This window comes from Triturus cristatus, chromosome 2_2, assembly GCF_964204655.1.
Source record: "Triturus cristatus chromosome 2_2, aTriCri1.1, whole genome shotgun sequence".
Taxonomy (NCBI): Eukaryota; Metazoa; Chordata; class Amphibia; order Caudata; family Salamandridae; genus Triturus; species Triturus cristatus.
This window is the reverse complement of record NC_140582.1, coordinates 64,949,932-64,972,195: the sequence shown is the minus strand read 5'-3', so window position 1 is coordinate 64,972,195 and position 22,264 is coordinate 64,949,932.

Sequence of the window (22,264 nt, the reverse complement as noted above, 5' to 3'; positions counted from 1 at the left end):
GTGTTACTTGTCAACAGATGAATGCTGGAAAGCAGACAGTGGTTACACTGAGTCATTTTGGGAGGTCGGGGGGGCCTTTCAATAGGATGCAGTTAGACTTTATTGAGATGTCTAAGTGCAATGGATTGAGGTATATTCTAGTGGTGGTGTGTGTTTTTTCACGGTGGGTGGAAGCTTACCCAACACAAAGGTGTGACACCCTCACAGTGGCAAAGCTGCTATTGAGGAAGCTGATTCCTAGGTTTGGTTGTCCAACCTCGGAGTCGGATAGGGGGACGCACTTCCACAGCAAGAGCATGAAGTTGCTTTGTGCTGCCCTAAATGTTGATCACAGACTCCATTGTAGCTATCGACCAGAGGCTTCTGGGATAGTGGAGCAGAGAAATGGAACTTTAAAAACACGAATGGCAAAGGTTTGTTCGTCTAAATCTCTGAAATGGCCTGATGCATTGTCTTTGGTGTTGATGAGTGTTCGCAGTGTCCCAGATAGGAGGGCCGGTCTTTCCCCGCATGAGATCCTGATGTGCAGAGCGATGCGATTGCCAGCAGTACTGTCCACACCTTAAATGAACATCCCTGATGACCTAATCCTTGATTACTGGAAAGGACTAGCTGATGTGGTCCGTTCTGTGTCTCAGCATGTGCAGGCTACCGCTGTTCCAGCTTCAACTGACCTATGCCACGATTCGTGCCCGAGAGATTGGGTACTTGTTCGCAAGCACATTGAGAAAGAGCTGCCTTGATGCTCGGTGACGAGGCCCTTATCAAGTAATACTGGTAACGAACACAGCAGTGAAGTGGGGAGGATTGCCAAACTGGGTACATGCTTCTCACACAGCACCCTTGGAAGAAACAGCTCCTCTCACCAATGAAAATCCAGCCGATTGGATTGGTAGGGTCCCCCCCGCTAGGGGAGCACATGCTGCTGTTTCCGATTGTGGGTTGCCTTGTGGATTTGTTCTTTTGTTGTTATTTATATTAAAATGAAACCGTTATGTGTGCCCGGATGGTGTGGCTACCACCGCTTCTAACTCCTGTGCATTTCCCTTTGCCGCGGCATGCGCGCTATTGTTTGTATCACATGCTCCTCTTGCTTGCTAGCGGCCGGCCTGAAGGTTGTAGGCCCATCTCTGTATATTTTTTGAATTTTGTAATAAACGGTTTCAAAAAAAAAAAAAAGAAAATCCAGCCGAGAGAGGACAAGTCAAGCTGTGAGAGTTGCTGGCGAAGCTGGTTGCTCACCAGACCAGGCTGAGGAGGGTCACGTTATCCATAACCCAGATATTGACTCTGTGGAAGAAAATGACGTTTGGGAGTGGCATAGAGTCAGACTCAGCGGAAGGAAGTGGTGCGCAGAGGGACCGAGAAGAAAGCAGAAGGGCTAGAAGCGCAGAAGAAGCCTGGCCTGGGAGACAGAGAAGGTTGAATCTGAGGATGGCTCCCGAGAGAGATCTTGCCCCTGTGTCTGAGGTCTCTGAATCGGAAGAGAGTGAAGAAGAACAAACTCAAAGTCTGAGAAGATCAAAAAGGACAAGAGTGCCTTGCCAGAGATACGCTGCCCCGGAGAGGACTTACGCAATAATTGATGCCGGGAGTAGTGAGTTCCGGGAGGCTGAGGTCCGTGAAAGTGATCAGCAGGAGTCCTCAACTGAAAATCGATGTGGAACTGCTAGTTCCAGGACTTGAGATCGAAGGGGTGTTGACAATCACGGTTCCGAAACCACCAGTTTTGAGTAAGGTACGAATCCTGATCTTGCACGGATTGGTTTTTCTATCGTTTGAATTTGAACCACCACCTCACCAAATGGTAGATGTTCGTCTTGAATTTTTGCATCATATTTTAGCTGCAGTTGGATCTGAACTCATCATAGATTGTGAATGAACTGTGTTTTGTAAATAAGTGTTCAAAAGAAGATAACCTAGACCCGAGAGGAAGAAGAAGAAATTTACAGACTTTCCGTACAAGAAAAAAGAGGGTTAAAGAACTCTTTTTGGACTGTGTAAACAAAGAACTAAAGTACTGTAAAGGGAATTTCCAGCAATTCCAGAGAGGTGTTGAAATTGTTAAATAGCAGCTTGTGGTGGAGAAAGAGACTCTAAGTGTTCGTTTGCTGAAAACTAAACAGACAACGAAAAAGGAGGCTGGAAATCTGAAACGTATGCCCAAATGTATGATAGGTATACTCATAGGAGGAGTGATAGTTTCAATAGTTGTAGTAATTATAGTGTCAGTTGCTATTCCACATGAGGTAGAAGTTGTAGAGGTGAAGGGAACACCTACACCCAGTACTTCAACCAAGAAAGAGGTTATCATGGGAGCTGAAAAGGCTATGCTAGATCGGAATAATCGTAGATTGCATGTTGATTTGTCTAGAGGTGATTTCAAGCTTAATGCATATGCCAAGCTGCTATATGAATATGTGGAGGCAATGGATGTGAAAGATTGTTATGTGTGTATGCAGTTGCCTGCCTCAGTGGACGAGGGTATTAAATACCATCGTCTTCCACTGACGTATGGAATTTCATGTAGTCTGTTGCTTAGTATGTTCTATGGGAGAGGCCACTATGAGTACTTCTTTTCGAATTACTATGCAGTGCTTTCAGAGGTACCAGCTTACAAGCACTTGAACAAGTATGATTATTATAAGCAAGAAGATAGGATTGGGAAGTATTTCATACCGACTACAACTTTAGATACAGCCTATGCTCATAGACATAATCTGACCTGTTCACTAACAAGCGTAGAGAAGAAATTTGTAGATCAAGTAGAAGATGGATATAGACAGCTAACACAATCAATCAATCAATCAAAGACATTTATAGAGCGCACTACTTACCCGTAGGGTCTCAAGGCGCTTGGGGGGGGGGGGGGCGTTACTGCTCGAACAGCCAGGTCTTGAGCTTCTTCCTGAAGGAGAGGTGGTCTTGGGTCAGGCGCAGGTCGGTCGGGAGGGAGTTCCAGGTCTTGGCGGCCAGGTAGGAGAAGGACCTTCCTCCTGTTGTCGCTCTTTGGATGCGGGGGACGGCGGCGAGGGCGTGGCTGGCTGATCGGAGGTGGCGTTTGGGAGCGTAGAAGTTGATGCGGTTGTTGAGGTAGCTCGGGCCTTGATCGTGTAGGGCTTTGTGTGCGTGGGTGAGGAGACGGAAGGTGATTCTTTTGTTGACGGGGAGCCAATGCAGGTCTCTCAGATGTCCGGAGATGTGGCTGTTAAGTGGGATGTCGAGGATGAGTCTGGCTGAGGCGTTCTGGATCCGTTGGAGTCTCTTCTGGAGCTTGGCGGTGGTTCCGGCGTAGAGGGCGTTCCCGTAGTCCAGTCGGCTGGTGACGAGGGCCTGGGTGACAGTCTTCCTGGTCTCGGTGGGGATCCACCGGAAGATCTTCCGTAGCATGCGCAGGATGTTGAAGCACGACGAGGAGACGGCGTTGACTTGTCTGGTCATGGAGAGGGAAGAGTCCAGGATGAAGCCCAGGTTGCGTGCGTGGTCCGTCGGTTTGGGTGCGGTGCCCAGGGCGGGGGGCCACCAGGAGTCGTCCCAGGCGGAGGGCGAGGAGCCCAGGATGAGGACCTCCGCCTTGTCTGAGTTCAGTTTCAGGCGGCTGGTCGTCATCCACTCGGCTACATCTTTCATCCCTTCGTGAAGGTTGGCTCTGGCGGCGGCGGGGTCTTTGGTCAGGGAGAGGGTCAGCTGGGTGTCGTCGGCGTAGGAGATGATGTTGAGGTTGTGTTGGCGTGCGATGGCCGCGAGGGGGCTCATGTAGACGTTGAAGAGGGTGGGGCTCAGCGAGGATCCTTGAGGGACGCCGCAGATGACACCGGTGGCCTCTGACTTGTACGGTGGTAGGCGGACTCTCTGTGTTCTTCCGTCGAGGAAGGAGATGATCCATTCCAGTGCCTTCTCCTGGATTCCGACGTTGCTGAGGCGCTGCACTAGGGTGCGGTGGCAGACAGTGTCGAATGCCGCGGAGAGGTCTAGGAGGATGAGGGCCGCTGTTTCGCCGTTGTCCATCAGGGCTCGGATGTCATCGGTGGCAGCGATGAGGGCGGTCTCGGTGCTGTGGTTGGTTCGGAAGCCAGACTGTGAGGGGTCGAGGGATCCATTCGTCTCGAGGAAGGCGGCCAGCTGTTTGTTGACGGTCTTCTCGATGACTTTAGCTGGAAACGGGAGGAGCGAGATTGGGCGGTAATTCTTGAGGTTGGTGGGGTCGGCTGTTGGTTTCTTGAGTAGAGCGCTGAGTTCGGCGTGTTTCCAGCTCTCCGGGAAGGTGGCGGTGTCGAAGGAGGTGTTGATGATGTCCCGCAGGTGGGGTGCGATGACAGCGTCGGCCATGTTGAAGACGTGGTGAGGGCAGGGGTCGGTCGGAGATCCGGAGTGGATGGAGTTCATCATGCGGATGGTATCTTCGGTGCTGATCGGAGTCCAGGCGCGGAGGGTGGTGGTGGGCGGTGTTGCTGCGGTCGTGGCGTGCGTCGGTTGAATGCTGAAGCTGTTGTGTATGTCCGCGATCTTGTTGTGGAAGTAGGAGGCGAGGGAGTTGCAGAGGTCTTGCGATGGGGTGATGTCGTTGTAGACTCCTTATATCCACGCAGCAACACAGCTCACCATCTACCTTCCCAGTAAATACTACTGGAGAGATCCAAGCTGACGTCTCAAAGGGTTCAATAATTCCATTATTTAACATTTCATTTAAAATATTCCTAGCTTCCTCCCTCACCATGATCGGTACCCTTCTAACTTTATGTTGTACTGGTATGGCTCCTTGTTTAATTTTGCCTTTATGCACAAATCCCTTCAACTGCTCCATCTCTCCTCTGAACACCTCTTTTGCACCCTCTATAAAAAATATCTCTCATAGTTGAATCTTCTTCTACCATCCCCTAATCCGGTGCATGTGGGTCAATTCTTATACGAAGATCATACTGGTGAAACCATCCTAATATAGGTGTTAGCCATGATACCCTCTGGGATGAATGTCCTTTGGTTAGAACCTCACACAAGGCCATTCTGATAGAAATATACTTTTGGGCATTATTGTGTACAATGAGCTCGATTCAACAATTAATTCCGCTTTTCTTTCCCTTTCGGTAAATTCTGCCTTGGGTCTATTCTTCTCTGCTCAACATTTGTCCCTCCCACATATAAAACTCTATCAGGTCTGGTACTGTTTTCTACAGCAGGTATATCTTTTATCAATACTGCCACCTTGCCTTTGCCATTATCTCTACACATTCTAGCAAAGTGTCCTTTGTGGTTGCACTGCCTGCACTCTTTCCCAATTGAGAAACAATTTTTAAAGTCAGAAGTGTGGTAGCTACTCTCACACTTTTTACACATCTTGTTAACATTTTTATTTCCAACACTTTTATTTCCAAAAACGTGTTTACCTCCCTTTGCACTCCACTTCGAGGTCATCACTACTTCTGTATTCCCTTTGTCCATTGCTGACACCTCGTTCTCCCCTTTGGTGTCTCTCTGCTCCATTTCTTTCATACAATACTCAGATTCCTCTACAATTTTAGCAATCTCTATGGCATCTTTTAAGGATGGATCTTTGGCAGCCCATAGATGCTCTTGCATTTTCCTGCTCCTGAATTGTACAATAAGTTGATCCATATTCATCTCCTCTGCCATTTTTCCAAATTTGCATTTGACCAAAAGTTCTTGTAATCTTGTTATGAAATCATCCACCTGCTCTCTGTGGCTAGGTATAAAATGTATATCTGCTCATCACCACATTGGCTCCCTTGGCAAATTTCATCTCAAATTTTTTCCTGGTTTCACAATACACATTCTCTATAGGTTGTCCTTCGTTGTCCAATGCTGAGGTTCAGTATTTAAAAACATGTTGTCCTTCCTTTCCTAGTGTACTTAAAAGGATTGCTTTTAGAATGATATTCCTGCAGTCGCGGCCCGTGGAGGGAGTTCCGTGGGGCGGTAAGGTGGGGCGGAGGAGGGGCAGGGTGGGGGGTTCTAAAAACCGGAATATGGATAATTGGAGGTAAGTAAACAATTAAATAAATTAAACGAATTTCGTAGCACGCGCTGCATCGCAAAATGCTGAAATGCTGAAAGTTTTGCTGGGTTCTTCTTTTTTCCCAATGGCTGCAACAGCTCCTTCAGAACTCTCTACCTTGCTCATCTCTTCCATGCATCGTTCGGACTCCTCAACAACTTTCGCAATAGAAATGGCATCCTTCAAGGATGGATTCTTTGCTGCCCAAAGACGTTCCTGAGTCTTCTTGCTGTGGCAATGAACTATAAGTTGATCCCTGATCAGTTCATCAGTCATCTGACCACACTTGCACTTTATCGACAGCTCCCTTAGTACTGAAATAAATTAATCAAGAGACTCACCAGGTTTTTGTGGCCTAGTGTAGAATTTGTTACGGGACATGACTATATTCTCCTCTTTAGCAAACCTCTTCTCAAGACGAAGTTTGGCTTCTGTAAAAACATCCTGAACAGGGTTACTGTCATTACCAAACATTTGAGGTGAGTACTTGAAGATACGATTGGCTTCCTTACCAATGGTGCCTAGCAACAAAGCTTTCTTCCTTTCAGATGAGAATTCAAGGCCAACAAAAGCTATGATATAATTGTCAAATAAATCAATCCATTCTTCCCAAAGCACTGTTGGTTGACCAGGTTGAGAAAGGAAAGGCGGTGGAATAACAATAGCAGACACAGCCATGTTGGTAGGGCACAAGTGTAAAAATGCTGAAGATCTTGAACAAAATCAGGGAAATGCTTTAAAAATGCTTTAACAGTAATATGGTATAAACAGAAGAAACTATATAATCAAAAATGTTGTAAGGTCATACAGGGCCAGCAGGGGCCGAGCAACCCAAAAGCAGACTTTATGCGAGAGAGCGACTTTCCTCTAAACGATCATGTGATGCACGGCAGTGAGTAAGCAGTATGGTGAAAGTTGCTGTTCTGGACGATCGCAAATAGGTAGGGCGAATGCGACTGACACAAAAGAGAGTTTTGTTAATATCGTGAGCATACGATGCTCCCAACGTCTGTCAACCGTTGCGGGCAGCGCTAAACTGTTCCGCACTCCCGCAGCCAGTGCCAACGAGTACTTGAACTGCTGTTGACAAACTAACTCCGCAAGCGGGGAGCGACAACTGGTACTTTTAGACAGGAACGGGCTTCGCAGGGTAAATTCAGCCGATGGTGAAAACGAAGTGCTGCGGGAGGCTGACGATACAAAGCGAGTGCAGGAGATATGCTGAAATCAAGTCGGCATCTCACCTCAACACGGCAGTGTGACTGCCTCTTTCAAAGTTCGCCTTGGCAACTCCACAGCCACAAACTGCTCACGGGACACGCTGTGTAGCTCTGATGATGAGTTCCTACGAAGACACCACATGCGGCTGGCAAGCGTCGCCAAAAATGTGGTAATGACTCGTACACAGATAAGGTAGAAGCTCTGCTTTATTCATATGGAGACAGAGCACAGAGAGCATGGTCCCACCAACACCAGCCTCATTACAAACTGCCATTGGTGGAATCCATGCATGCAGCAGACAATCAAAAGGAACACTGAGTATGTCATGAACAAGGGAGTAAGAATCACTGCTAAAAGCAAGTGCCACGTTACAACTAAATACATTTACTGCCTCCTGTCACTTGTAGCTCTCTGTGCCCGAACAATAAAGCGCCTTATGCCTATTTATCTGTCTGACAATCAATGCGTCGGTTACTTATCCACTTGGCTGGCTTTTCGCCACCAAATTATGTTGTAATCAACGGATCTCCACACTCAGGTTACTTCAAGAGAAGTTTACTGAAGCAGCAGCTCTCCATGCGTGATGTTCCCACTCCCAGCCAGCGGCAACTGCCACTGTCTGGAAGCAAGCAGTAGCACCATGACAACAGAACCATACAATATCAAGATTCCACATTGATATGGATGTACATGGCTAGATGGTAAATACTTGGCAAGATGTGAATGAAGCACTGATGTGAATGAAATAAGATCACAATAGTGCGCTTGTTCTCACTAATGTGTTTTGTTGGGACTGTGAGTGTTTACGTATGATTATGGTTGGTACACCTATGAGCTTGGTGATGCTGCTCTGTATAGCATACATGGGCTGTGTTGGATGTTTGCTCAGTAGTCTATCTGAGCTGCCCTGTTGGATAATTTGGTTTCTTTACTAGTGGAAGGCGCTGTTGTTTGCCAAGTGAAATCCTATGCGTAGAGTAGCAAAGAAACTATACAGTGACACCTTATCTGGAGCTCCTCAAAGGACACCTCCAGAAATTGAAACAATTATCAGAATGTTTTATGAACAGTTCATTAATATATTGTAATTATAAAAAGAAAACCATATTGACATACCATTTAGTTTTTAAAAAATCATATACAAATGAAATGATGAAATGATGAAAAGAAATACCTGTATTTAGCAAAAAATACAAAGGTGCAAATATGACTCCACTCATGTACAAATGGGTACAAAAAACATATAAAACACCTAACTCAAAGCACACTACATCATACACATTAAAGGTACACAACTAAATTATAACACCCATCCACTCGCATCAACTACATTTCTAATCAAAACCCATGGAGTGCAGTTTACTCAATGCATCTTAAAATTCAAAAGATTTGCGTGTTTTTACGGACTGTATCTATGCGGTTTCAGACTCCCGTTGATTTCATAATTGGCCTTCTTCAGCACAAGGTTGACTTTTCATATGTTATTATGCATTAACTACAGTTCATCCAATTAATATAGCAGTCACCACATGACATTCGAAGTGGGACAACAATTTTGCTATTGTTTCACTGATAAAGTGGGCATGTACAGCTCAATGTTACTTTTGGTGTTCAGCACTGAAATATGTCTCATCTTTTAATTAGGGAGGGTAATATTCAGTGGGTTAGTGTTAATATTCCTCTTCACGTCACTGTCCAAAGTGGACAATATTGTCTTCCCTTTAGTCAATTTGCAGTCTTTTTATTATACTGTATAACTAACTCCCAATCATTTTGACTTCCCAGTTAGATTATGTCAGACCCCTTTGAGAGGTCCCGGGGCAAGCAGGGGCTACTGGGTCCCAACCAAGTGGTCTGAGGCCTTTTATCACTGCTTTCCACTGGCTAAGGCAGGGGTCTTTAAACCCATACAGTGGATCGGGGCTCCAACCCTGTTTTATGCTTCCTGAAATCCGATTTATCTTGCTGTTAGGAACCCACAGTTACCACCGGTACCTACCACCAGGCAGACGCTCTTCCTCGCTGCGTCCCGCCCATGGTTCCAAGCTTTCCCACGCTGGACCGTTTACGATTGTTCCCTTTCCATTGGGCAAGCCACGTTGCCCCTTGACGCTCGCCTCCAGCCTCCTTCAGCGCCCCTTACTTGGCAACCCGGTCCTGAAGATGGTCCTGAATAAATAGGTTCAAAACGCCGTCGACCATTCAGCGCAATTTGTGGCGCAAACTCAACTATGGTTCACACAAAAATGTCTAGCCAAACCATGACCAACTATTGTAAATTGATGAACCATATATTTCTGTACATATTTTTTCACTTTGTCACATTGCGCCTTCCGCTGCTCTCTCACTTGTCACTTGCGCCGTCACCCTTGTGTGTCATGAGCACATTAGTGCATCAAGTTCATTTTGTGTTGCCTTTGCAATTTTTGCCCACAATGCTGATATAACTGTTCTATATAATTTGTTACTTCAAATACATGATGCCATGACCACTTTCTAAAACATATCACAAGTCTCCCTTTTCCTTTTTGTAATGTCTTGTACATGCATATATACTTGCCTTCCTCAATGATACCGGTTGAGACATTTTTGTGTTTGCTTACTTACCCAGATCTCAACCTGGTCTATGGGCTATACTCCTGTTGTTTTTTACTTCACTAAGTTTAAGGGCACTTATGGTGCCACTGTGAGCTAACTGGTCTATAGGCCAGCATATCCTGAGGGGGATGCATAGAATCAGTCTGGCCCAAATCCCAACGTTTATGTTGAGCAACAAACAAACAGTTCCTACTGAAAAGTGGAAACCGTACGACAGGTGACCACAGTCAACGGTCTTGCTCTTTTTTGCTTCTCTTCAGTGCAGTGCACCGGGTGCTATTATGGGGACAGAGGGAGACCAAAACCAGCTCTCAGGTTGGCTCCTACATCAGGGAGACCCCTAAGCTCTTCTCTCTCAGCAACCAAGGCAGGCTCCATAGTATGGTAGACCCAGTGCTCTCTCCAGAGGTAGATGCAGAGTTCCAGGTGATGCCCCCTCACCTCTCGGCTACTGGCTGTCAGCAACACTACCCCTGCATCACAAGAATTCCTTGACACTCTGTGCAGGGCGGGGTGCATGCTCACAACACCATTTAGGGGATTTTCCACCCCTGCAACCCTAACCGCAGTCTATTATATATGGTCTTTTGAGAATAGACCAGTCTCAGCAAGTCACCAAAAGTACTCTTTTAGACTCAAACTGGATTTGTATAGTGGATGTCTCCAACTTGAACTCAGTGCTCAATATACTTTATCGTATATTAACTGCTTGAGCGCCCTTTCACTACAATTGCTGAATATACATCACAAAAATCTTGCAAAAAACAAAAAAGAAAAGTAAATTGCTCATTGGATAACTTAATCTACTATGGTGATCATCCGGATTTTTGACCAATCAGTAAAGCAACACAACTAGACATTCTACCAGTATGGATGGCTTTAGGGAAAGAAGGGTGCTGCCAACATCAACAAGAAAGTAGGTCCGGCATGTGTCCATGATGACTGTGTATTAGACAATATTGGTTGAAACTTTATAGCCACTTATTCTCTCCGAATTGGATCCATTCCAACTCCCAACAAATATGGCAGCTATGATGGACACACCATATCCCAATGATGTTGATGATTCTCAGTTATTTCAATGGATGGTGAGCTTCTTGTTTCGATATGTCAAAAGCCGTGCAATGACACGCGTGTCTCTGAGGCAAAATTGAGCTTTGATCTTTAGCATGAGATGCAGACTTCAAACAAATGCAGAACTATGCTACATTGGCATACCACATGACTTTCTTAGACCTGAAGCTATGATCCAAACTTGAAGAGACTCGCAGCCCAATGAAGCAATGTGCCATTCTTGTACAACAAAGTCCAAGCAGAGATGCAGCCGTACATGTGATATTACATTTGAGCAAAAGCCTTGCGGCGAGACAACGCAACTACTTTTTTGTCGAACACATGAAAGCTTCACCGTAGTATTGGCCTAGTAACTTCACCACCTCCTGTATGCCAAACCAGGTGTCACTGTATAAGATTAAAATATTCTATTTACAATCTATGGCGTCCCTAAACCAAGATCTCACCCCTATCGACTGATTTTCTCTCCGATTAGGACTATCGCTTATTGCACAAAGCAGGAAATGTTTACAACTTTCTTGGTTACATGGCACATAACCCTTCTTCAGGCAGCGCCTCTTCCATTTCCAGTGGAGGGACACTTCCGCTTCCTGGTACAAAGATCTTCCGCATGTCAAACTAGATCAGGTTACTATGGCTACTGCGAGGCCTCGCATTGGAGGCGTTATACCAGGCTGCCACCCACCAACAGTGACGTAATGTAGGAAAGCCTAAAAACAACATTCTGAAGAGACTAAGGACATATAAATACATCACTGCACAACTGCCGTGTCTAAAAGTGTTCTGTGCTCGTCTTCACATTCCCCGTGGATGCTGCGGCAGGTGACCTGCTGTCTGACCTCTGAGGTCACTTCCTAGCACTCATGGCACGTGGCATTTTCAGCTGCTCACCATCCGTTTTACCTGAACGGCAGCACACATGTTTAATTAAAGAGGCTCGTGCACTTATGATGCTCTGTGTGTAATCTGTAATTAAACGCCTTAGTTCGGATGGACAGCTGTTCACCTATTCCTCTGTAAAGTGTTCCTTTTACTTGTAAACCTTACTGTGATTTACAGAGATGCATGCAGGTGCCAGGAGGGCTTCGTTAAAATGAGAGTGGATGGCTCGTGGTGTTTGCCACTTAGGGGATCATGCAGCCCACCACCCCCATAGGTCAGAGGAGGCTGTGACCTCCACTTCCCTGGCGGAGGACCAACCGCCATAGTTAGAGACCACTGCATGGCTTCTTGCCTTACATGTATGTGCTGTCTGTGCCACCTCAAAACGTGTCATTTAATGTGCCTTAAGGCACTATCTTTCCTACAAAAACTTCAACTTCCAGATGCCTTCCACAGTGGTGTCAGATCCACAGTCCAGGGATTATTCTGACAAAGAACACCTGTAGAACAATTATACCCATGTATACCTGCAGCTTACAACATACGTCATGTGCCCTGTATGTTTCTTTCTCACGGATGGGGTGATACCCGAGGACATGCACAACACACGCGCTCTCCCAGGCACCATTGCCACATTCCTTTATCATTTATTTTTGGGAGCGGGTGTGTGACAGGAGGTAAAGGGACAGAACAAATATTTTGCGGTTGGGTAACCATTCACAAGGGATGACTATTAAAAACAGCTGGCCTAGACACATCTTGAATAAATACATTTTTAAACAAATGCTGAAGGACAAACGGGTGGGTTTGGTCCTCAACAGAACAGGGAAAAGGTTCCAGATGCTGGCTCCTGCACCCATGAAGGACTGTTATAGGCTTGGGGCATTCTTACTTACAGGTGCCTCAAGCTGGAATGGGTGCTTGCACAATCTAAACACACACTTTCCTCATAATGCTCTATATAAATGTGTCAAGTTAATGCCCTACGTGTCACTGCCTATCCACGTCATGTGCAATAAACATTCCTAACTGGCAGGATTCAGGACACACACTGGCATGAGGCTGGAGGCGGTGGAAGAGAGGTCAGTGCAAACTCATAATGAATACTAGAACGCTAACTTCATGAATGCACATACTCTCTTCCTGGTGTTAAGGTCACGTCTGGGTCCTTAGGAGGGGCAGGGCCCTATTTAAGGCCATTCAGGGCTCAGGGTCTTCCCCTGGCAGCATGTTGCTAGCTGCATTAACTCACTCTGGGGCATATTTACAAACCCCTATCGCCACCGGAGCGTCACTTTTATCGACGTTCCTGTGGTAATAGGGGCTTCCCCTTATTTACAAGGCGGCATTAAGCCACTTAACATGGCTTAACGCTGCCTTGTAATAAGGCATCCTTTCATGTTATACTTAGCGTGAAAGGGGGGGGGCAATGGGTGTTGCGGTGGGCGTTCCATCGCAACACCCGTTGATTTTGACGCTGCCCCATATTTACAAGGGTGGCATAAATAGAAGGCAGCGCTAAAATTAAGACCAGGGAAAACCTGGTCTTACCGTGGCGAAAGATGAGGAATCCTTTATTTCTCCTGGTTTTTGCTGTTTCTATGTGTGCTGCATTGTGCAGCACACATAGAAGCAGCAAAACAACATGATTGTTTATGTGCAGAAAGGTGTCCCTTCCTGCACATAAACAATCATTGAAAAAATGACGATTTGCAACTTCTATGTGTGCTGCGCAATGCAGCACACATACAGTGCATCCCTGCGTTTTCAGAATGGCGGAGCGCGGCGTTGGCTACTTTGGCTTCAAGCCGCGCTCCGCCATTCTTTTGTAAATATGCCCCTCCGTTTCCTTACCAGTTCAAATTCGTTTCTGTTCCTTGCTTTTTATTTTGTCCTACCCTTCTTGGTAGACTTTTTCTTCTCCGTTAGCTTCCCCTTTTGCTTTGTCTCCCTTTATTGGTGATTTTTCCTTTCGTGGTTTTGCTGTACTGTCATTGTGTGTTTATTGCAGTGTCCTGGGGTATATAGCTGGATTCTTGGTCGCCCCAAGGCTTAACACAGCAACACACTCTGCTGAAACCGGTAAGCTCTGGAAATGTATGTGTTTTGATAGCTCATTCATGGCTGGTTACATGGTCACCCACCCCTCTCTGTTTTACAGCCGGTAGAGAGTTAAGCTATCTCCTCGACGCTGAGGTAGAGTTGTGCCATACCTCGTCTAGCAAAATTCTATCTGGCAGCGAGATCCGGTCTGGTGTTTCTCTCTCGCCCTGCCTCGGTCTCTCCCATGATTCCTATCACAAGTAGGATGTCCGACTGGATGCTTGTGATTGGCAGGGGTTTTTAGTTGGGCCTACAATCTCCGAATCTAGCACTACAAAGAGTATTGACTCGCGGTGCTTCTTAGTATGAGCTTGCGAACAGATGTGCTGTGTTGAGTATGTTGTGTTGTCTGCACAATGTGCACCACCGTCGTGGTACCCCTAACACATGACATGTATCAACCATCCACCAAAAGACATGCCCAGGTGACTACTACACATAGATTTTTTTCTTTTTTTTAACACTACCTCATTGTAATATGTTGCCTTATTTGCAATTAACACCCATGTAAAGCGCTCTGATACCCTCGAGTCCAGCCAGCGCTATATAAAACCTTTTAAATAAATAAAATAAATAAGATAATAGAGACCATACCAGGATTTATAGTTTCGATATTTTAATAATACCACAATCAGTCTGAGGAATGGTTGGTGAGGAAAAGAAGATGGGATAGGTGAAGAATGACAGAGGGACAAGAAAGTAAAGTAAGACATGCAGACAAACTAATAATAATATTATCCTGACTCCAAGTATGGTAGTAATACTTGGATGGAGGGGTAATTAAACATTGTCTAAATAAACAGTGTCCAAAAAATCCACTAAAGGAATTGATTTTACTGGAAGATTTTAAAAAACACAACCCAAAGTAAATAAGTCATTCAGCACGAAAGAAAAGAAAATGAAACCCAAACCAAAAAGAACAAAACAAACTCCTCCTCTCGGAAAATGGTGAGTACTGGGAGTACAGTAGCATTCTCTTCACCGAAGGTGAACTGCACCTAGCATCCCTACAGGGTGGTGAGACACAAGTGGAGGAGACGGGTGAATGAATAGAGAGGGCTGGCAGGCAGGACAGGTTGGACAGGTTGGGTAGCTTTGGGTGAGCACATAAAGGCTGTGGAGGAGGACAACAGGCATCTCACATGATGGTGGACAGCCTGCAATGGCTGAAAGGCAGCAAACGCCTTCATAATTGCCTTAATTAGCTGTTCTAGTGCTCACGTGTGCTCTCAAAAGGCCTTCAGGCATGCCCTATGTGCAGCCAACACAAGCCTAAGACCTCCCGGCAGCCCCTTTGTGTCGGTTGCACTGAAAGGATAATGAACAGCCCAGAATGATTCAGAGGTGCAAGGCTCATAGGAGACCCTTTGCCACAGATCTTCCTCATTTGGGTGGGAAGCAGTTCGAGAAGAAGCAGGGACAGGAGAGGTGGCTTCAAGGTGAGGCGATGTCAAGGACATCTTAAGGATTTTGGGGCCCCTGTTCAGAACAGCTTTAAATTTATGATCCAATTCCAGCTGTTTCATGCCAGGTCACTGACAGTGCACAGGCACACTTAATTTAATTCTAAATGTGTGTAGATCTGATATTCAGGGATAGTGATGTGTGTTTTCAGTATTGTAACACCGCAGCAGCTCACTAGTATTACTGTAAATAATCTCTGTAACACCCTCTCATTTCTCATATGTGAGGTCCTGTTTTGATCTAAAAATATCTTTTTTATGAATGTTGCATGAAAAGTAGACACAAAATGTCAGTAATATACTCTCACACATAAGCCACATTAAAATTAACTAAAGGAAAACGGTATTTAAAACAATCTGTGTAAGAATTATTCATGGGCAAGAATCTCTGCAGGACAGAGCTGGCTCCATCAGGGGTGCCCTGGGCCAGAGCCCACGTTGCCTATGGCTTCAAACGTCTCTTGGCGATGTTGGCACACCAGCCAATGAACCGATGAAGGCATCAAGCTCAGGAGATCCTATCATATCACTTTCTTCCTTGACTGTGGTGGTGACGGCGATAACTGCCTCTCCCTCTGTGCCTGGCAGGCTTTTGTTTATGGTCCTGTATATCCTTCAGGTAGACACAGGTTGGTCATCATGTTCTTCTTCCTCCTTTTCATCTTCCTCCTCCGTGTTGGTTGCGATGGCTCACCATGTAGCCATCTGTGTGTTGCCTGGTGCCTGCCGACAGGCTGGCTCTGTTCCCGTAGCAGGCTGCTGCAGGACAATAGAGAAAAAACTCAGATGGCATGTAAAGCAATACATGCTATCCAAGGCAACATGCAACACTACCAAAAAAAAGTTAACAAGAAGTACAACACAGTAGTTGAGCGAGTACAGTTCAGAGTGAATGTGCAAGGTGGGAGACATGCTGTCATGTACCACGGTTCTTAGTCCAAGGACAATTATGTCCAACTTCTCGCCAAGATAATATTGACCTGAGCTTGTCCCAGATGAATATACTGGGGAGGTGGTAGATCAGAAACATTGAAGAACCATTCCTCTTCTCTTTAGATCATTACCAGGTGTTTGATGTGTAAGTACTGCAAGAGAGGGTTTAATGCACCATGAAATTACTCACGCCACTATCCAAATATGTTGCCACAATTTGGGGAATGCAGTCAGCATCTAGTAAAACATGCAAGGAAACAACATTTGATGTTCTAAGAGGTGTGACTGCCATAGTGGTGTCATGTGTACTACATCTACTTGCAGTGCAAATGAAAGCATGAAAAAGTTACCATGAATATCATGGTTGCGTCACATATGCAAGGCTTGCATCCCAACCAGACTAGTCACATTGCAGACGTGATTTGATTTTCTTATGACAAATTACAATGCCAACATATTCAGCTGAGCACATTACAGTACGTCAGACCCCACCAACTATTGTTGATTTGATGGGTGTGGATCCTGTGAAACTTACACAGACTCAAGATGCAACTTCAACCCCACTCCTCATTGGTGACCCCTGGCCTTCATGTTGGCAAGATACTGGTCCACTGCAGGACATGACAGAAAACAGACAACTGTGCTGCACGAACAAAGCCTTGCTACTGCTCATGCAGTTTTTTATGCCTGTCTGACCAGGCCACTGCCACCACCTCCCTCTGCACTGGAGTTAGTCTGGGTTTCACCTTCATTTTCATTTGACCGGACCTTCCTAAAGTTGAGGTGCCTCATCTAGAGCGGATAGGAGGGAGTCTCCAGTGCTTTGAAGTCCAGGGATTGGCAGGCAGCTAAACAAGAAACAGGCCTCCCAGGCCTGCCAGGGTACCTGCTGCCTGAAAGAAATCTAAATGTGCACAATTGGTTAATCTGCAAATGTAAAGGCTGCTTGGATGTTGGTACTAGCTTTAACTGGAGTTCACTAGAAGCTTAGTGAGGGCAAAAATGTGTTCTTTTTTAATGGCATTGCAAGGGGGGTTTCCAGCTGACCTCTGGACAGCTGACCAGTGTAGACAGTTATAAAAAATGTTTACAGTGGGTTCAGTCTGTTACTAAAATCTATATTTTACAAGCACTTTTTTCAAACTTACACCTAAATCTTTTTAGCGCGTTTTGTGGTGTATACTGTGCATAACGCAATCTTAACTTAATGACTTACATATTCACAGTGCTTTCTGTCGCAGGCACTAAAAACACACAACTCCCTATTTCCCAGTGCACCAACCAGATTTCCATTCTGTGGGTCTAAAGATGAGTAGTGATCACATTAACCAGTAGAGGTTTCATAACACAATATAGTGTGTTGCGCACGGCTAAGTTTAACTTGTATTTATTTTTCATTTAAGGTGCGCGTTATTTTATACACAGTTACCTGAAGGTAAAAAGACCAACAAAATAGTTAAATAATATCTTGTTCTATTGAGCCACCCCTTTGACCCTGCCTCTACACTCACTGACCCCGCCCCATTGCTCTCAGGTTCACAGTTTCCATACTTTTATTCACTGATGATAGGCTCCGCTCCATTGACACCCAGATGACAATATTTATAGAAATGTTTTGGCAAGCTACTCTAAATGCCAACAAAGAGAGGTCCTAGGATGCTTGTTCCCAGTCCAGGGAGGACCTGGCTTGGCAGTTCGGACTGGACTTTTCCCATTGGGCGCTGGGTCAAGACTGATTTGCATATGGCATGGTTCAAACTGAAACGGCATGTTGAGCAAAAAAACAATGCATTTAGGCCCAGATCTCTGTACTGGGGTGAATGTATGACATTGTTCTGCATTCTGTCCATCAATTGTTGTTTTTGCAACAAAGAGAGGTGGCACACCAACAGTTGAAGAAACACTGTGGTATAAGGCTCCGCAGAACACTAACCGAAGTCCAGCTTCTGGTCCTAAATATACACAAGGAACAAAAATGCATAGGCACATGCCAAGAACATCTACTGTTAGGCTCTGCCCCTACAACAACCAAAATGGCAACCTCCACCATGCAGAGCAAAGTGGCTCAACTGTGCCCCATCCTGCATCAGCGCATACTTATCACAAAGCAGGTGATTAGCTGCAACAACTGTATCATTACCACCTTCCCAGGAGGTGAGAGAGTATATCAGATTTATCCACAAAAAGGAGACACTGGAGGAATGGGAAGCATGAAGCAATAAAAACGCTGCAGTTGAGCTGCAGGAGACTCATGCCCACCCACCATCATTGAGTAATGAATCTCTGAGGAATTACTGAACAGCAGTAACCTGAGCCCAACTGTGGGCTTGTCTAAAGAGACCTCGTACACTAGAAGAAAGTAGAGAACAATAAATAGACAGCATTAGAAACTCCAACCTCCAGCCAAGGTCACATGCTGAAGCACCTACACGAATGCCTAAATGGAAAAATGTTAGAAGCAGGAAGTGTATCTGCGGGGTGACCCTCTTACACTTCTCCTTAGAGGCAAAGTAGTTAAAAGAAGTATGATTTAACTTTAAGGCTCACAGGTGATGAAGTATTGCATCAAGCAGTCAAAGAAATTTCTCTCCGGAGAGGCCATGAATTGATTAGGACTTTATGCAAATCTTCCTCTTCCCCTAATAGAGATTTTGAAAGAAAAGAGTAAAGTGATTAAGTTAATATTAAACTGGTACTCACACATCCGCCCTTCCCTCTTACTGTCTGTCTCTCTGTTAGCCTATGTGTGTCCGCTTCCAAGCGCTATCCAATTGTGTTGTGTGACAGTGTGCATGTGCCCCTGTGCTTGTTATCTGTTTGTGAGCCTCTGTTTGTTGGTTGGTAGACATGGATACCTGTCTCGCCCTGGCCTGCCTGGCACCTCTTTAATGGTTAGCCATTCCTAGTTATCTATCAAAGTCTGATTTTTGCACTATTTGCTTCTTCACTGTGATACCCTCTCCTGTACAGCATCCATTTGAGAACATCCTCACTTCTCATCCCTACTTCTCATCCCTGCTTCTTATCCATCATCCTTACTTCTCATTTCTCATAGCTGCTTGTCATCCATACTTCTTATCCATCATCCCTAGTCTCATCCACCATTCCTACTTCTCTTCCATCATCCCTACTTCTCATTGCTCTTACATGCTTCTCATCCCTACTTTTCATCCATCATCCCTAGTTCTCATCCATCATCCCCACTTCTCATCCCTACTTCTCATCCATAATCCCTACTTCTCACCCATCATCTTTACTTCTCATCCCTACTTCTCATCCATTACTCCTACTTCTCACCCTTCATCCCTATTACTCATCCATCATCACTACTTCTCATCCATCACCCCTACATCTCATACCTACTTCTAATCCATCTTTTTTACTTCTCATGCATCATTCGTTAACCATACATTTCATCCACCATTCATCATCCCTACTCACATCTATCATTCCTACTTCTCATCCATCTTCCTTCTCATCATCATCAATACTTCTCATAGATCATCCCTGCGTCTCAGCCCTACTTCTCATACCTCATCCATGATCCCCACTTCTCTTTCCTCAACCCTCAGTCATACCAATACACTTTAAATGTTGAGAAACACACCTTCTCACTGATTGATTGGCAACAGCCAATAAGAGTTAAGAGAGAGGGTTGCATTCTATTGGTCTAGCCACTAAAAACCACAGTCTTCTCATTGCACACTGTGCAATTTTCTCCCAATGTGTCGTATCACCAACACCTCTGGAATGGAACGATGCTCAAAAATGGTCCACGTCTCAATAGCTCCAAATCTGCTTGCTATTAAAGCACAGATCAGTGAAGCGATCAAGCGAGGGAAGAAAAGTGTGGGGACAGCGCGGAAGGAGACCTAAAACGACAAGAAGAAAAAACAGAGAGACTATGAGCACCTTAGGTATAACCTCTCTAAACTGTATTCACAATTGCTATACCTAGGATAACTACCTGTAAATAAAAATAAGAACTGTTCAGTTGAGCCCACAAAGAGTGTCTTGTCACTTGTAGATCAAGTTAGTATGGAATCCTTGGGCTCTCTTGATAGAGCATAAATATAATAATGATATAGGAAACAAGAAAACAAACATAAACAAGAGACTTTAAACATATATGGATCTATTGGTAAGGTAAGACTCACTACTGTTAGATATGTCTATGGTTTCATAACCTACCCAGATGTGATTGTGCCACGCTTCACAGAGGATGCAAGAAGCTGAGGAGAATCCCTCTACCACAATCCCCTGTTAGTTTAGGGCAAAGGAATTGATATAGTTTCATTAAATAAATGCCTATGGTTCCAAATGATAACATATATGAGCAAACACCCCTCTTTCATCTCAGGGAGGCATATGTAACGGAGATTTTCAGTTAATCCAACCGAATTCTCTTCGCCATGCTTTAGGAACGTTTCGTCCCCCACAGAAACATAAATATCTTCCGTCAGTTCAGCCAAATAGGACAAAGACGAACACAGAGGACATACACACAGTTAGTAAGTTAACGTGAAGAGCATGTAGCGTAAGTATCTAAGCCTTGTATCAACAAATGACAATATCACTCTAGGTTGATTCTCCTTAAGTGATTATGCAGCCTTTCACTCCCCTCCGCATGGATTTGCGGATGGCAAATTCACCAACAGAGGGAGCCCCCCCTGCCAGGGAAACTCGTCAACGGGACAAGTGTTTAGGTATATAGCCAATATTCTCTAAGCGGTCGCCAGTATCCCTACCACCTGCACGAGACCACACACATGTGTCTCACCAACGGGGAGGGGCACAGCACGCTGGGATGTATCTAGGAAGGAGATGACCTCAAACAAGAGCATTCACTTCCCCGAAGGAGTTGCCTTGACGCTCGGGTGCATCAACAATAGTAATGGTTCCGTCTATGAATTAGTGGTGCAACTGCACTCTTACCGGACCCCAAGACTTTGCAGAACGATGTGGTTGGAGAGGTTCAGCAATGCAATGCAGAATAATCGGCTGCGCCGCGGGGAAGCGGATGAGCTTTTGTTTCTTTCCGCTCTCCAGTTGATGGCAACGTGCCACCGCCAGGCTCATGGGAATAGTAGTTTTCGGAGTCTCGGCGAATGGTCACCGCATAAGAGCTATCGAAGCAAATGAGAGGAGAGATAGGACAAGGTTCAGGTTGGGGGACATGACACAGTGATGCCAAGGCTGTACAGCATTTCATTTTATTTATGTGCTTTTCTATTTACACAGGCCTCTACAGAAAGTTCTGATGGTTTGAGGTAAACAAGGGCCTCCCAGAATTGGGCCATAAATCAACACTGCTATACAGGTCTTCAGAAACCTTGTCTTTTTGCAGTTTAATATGTAACAAAGAAAATGTGCGAAATCAACTCTTGGAGGCAGTAATACAGTTCACCAGAATCCTTTTCTGGTTTCAGTTTTATTTGTAACAAAGAAAATGCTTTAGTTTGAGGCTTCCTTTAACTTTGAGAGCTGCTTTGTAGGTCGAAGTCTACTAGGCAGCGCAGCTGTTTGGTTAGCTAACAACATCTTGGGTATAGCTGGAAAGCTTCCCCTGGGAATGCCTCCCACCCATTGCTTACCACTGGCTTTGTGGTTTGTAACTCACATTTGCTTGCTTCCTATTTGCTGGCTATATTTGTATTAGGCTGTTCAACTTGAGTTTGTCCCTTCCATTGCCCAAGCCCTATTTACTGTATTATCCACCAGTACTGAATTTTTGTAAACAGGCCTTTAAATCTTGTCCTTAACTAGTCACATTTGCTGTGCATTCTAAGGTCTTCCAGGGAGCTTGGTGTTTACTTTGCTTTCTCTGAGTTCAAATTGAGAGTATTTATGTGACAATCATGCAGGATGCAGGTTACTTGGGGTTTTTTTTTGTACACAACAAAATTTAAATGTCTGTAAATGAACTGTGGAGATATTTCAGACTACTTCAAAATTAGAAAAGCACAACTAAAGCATA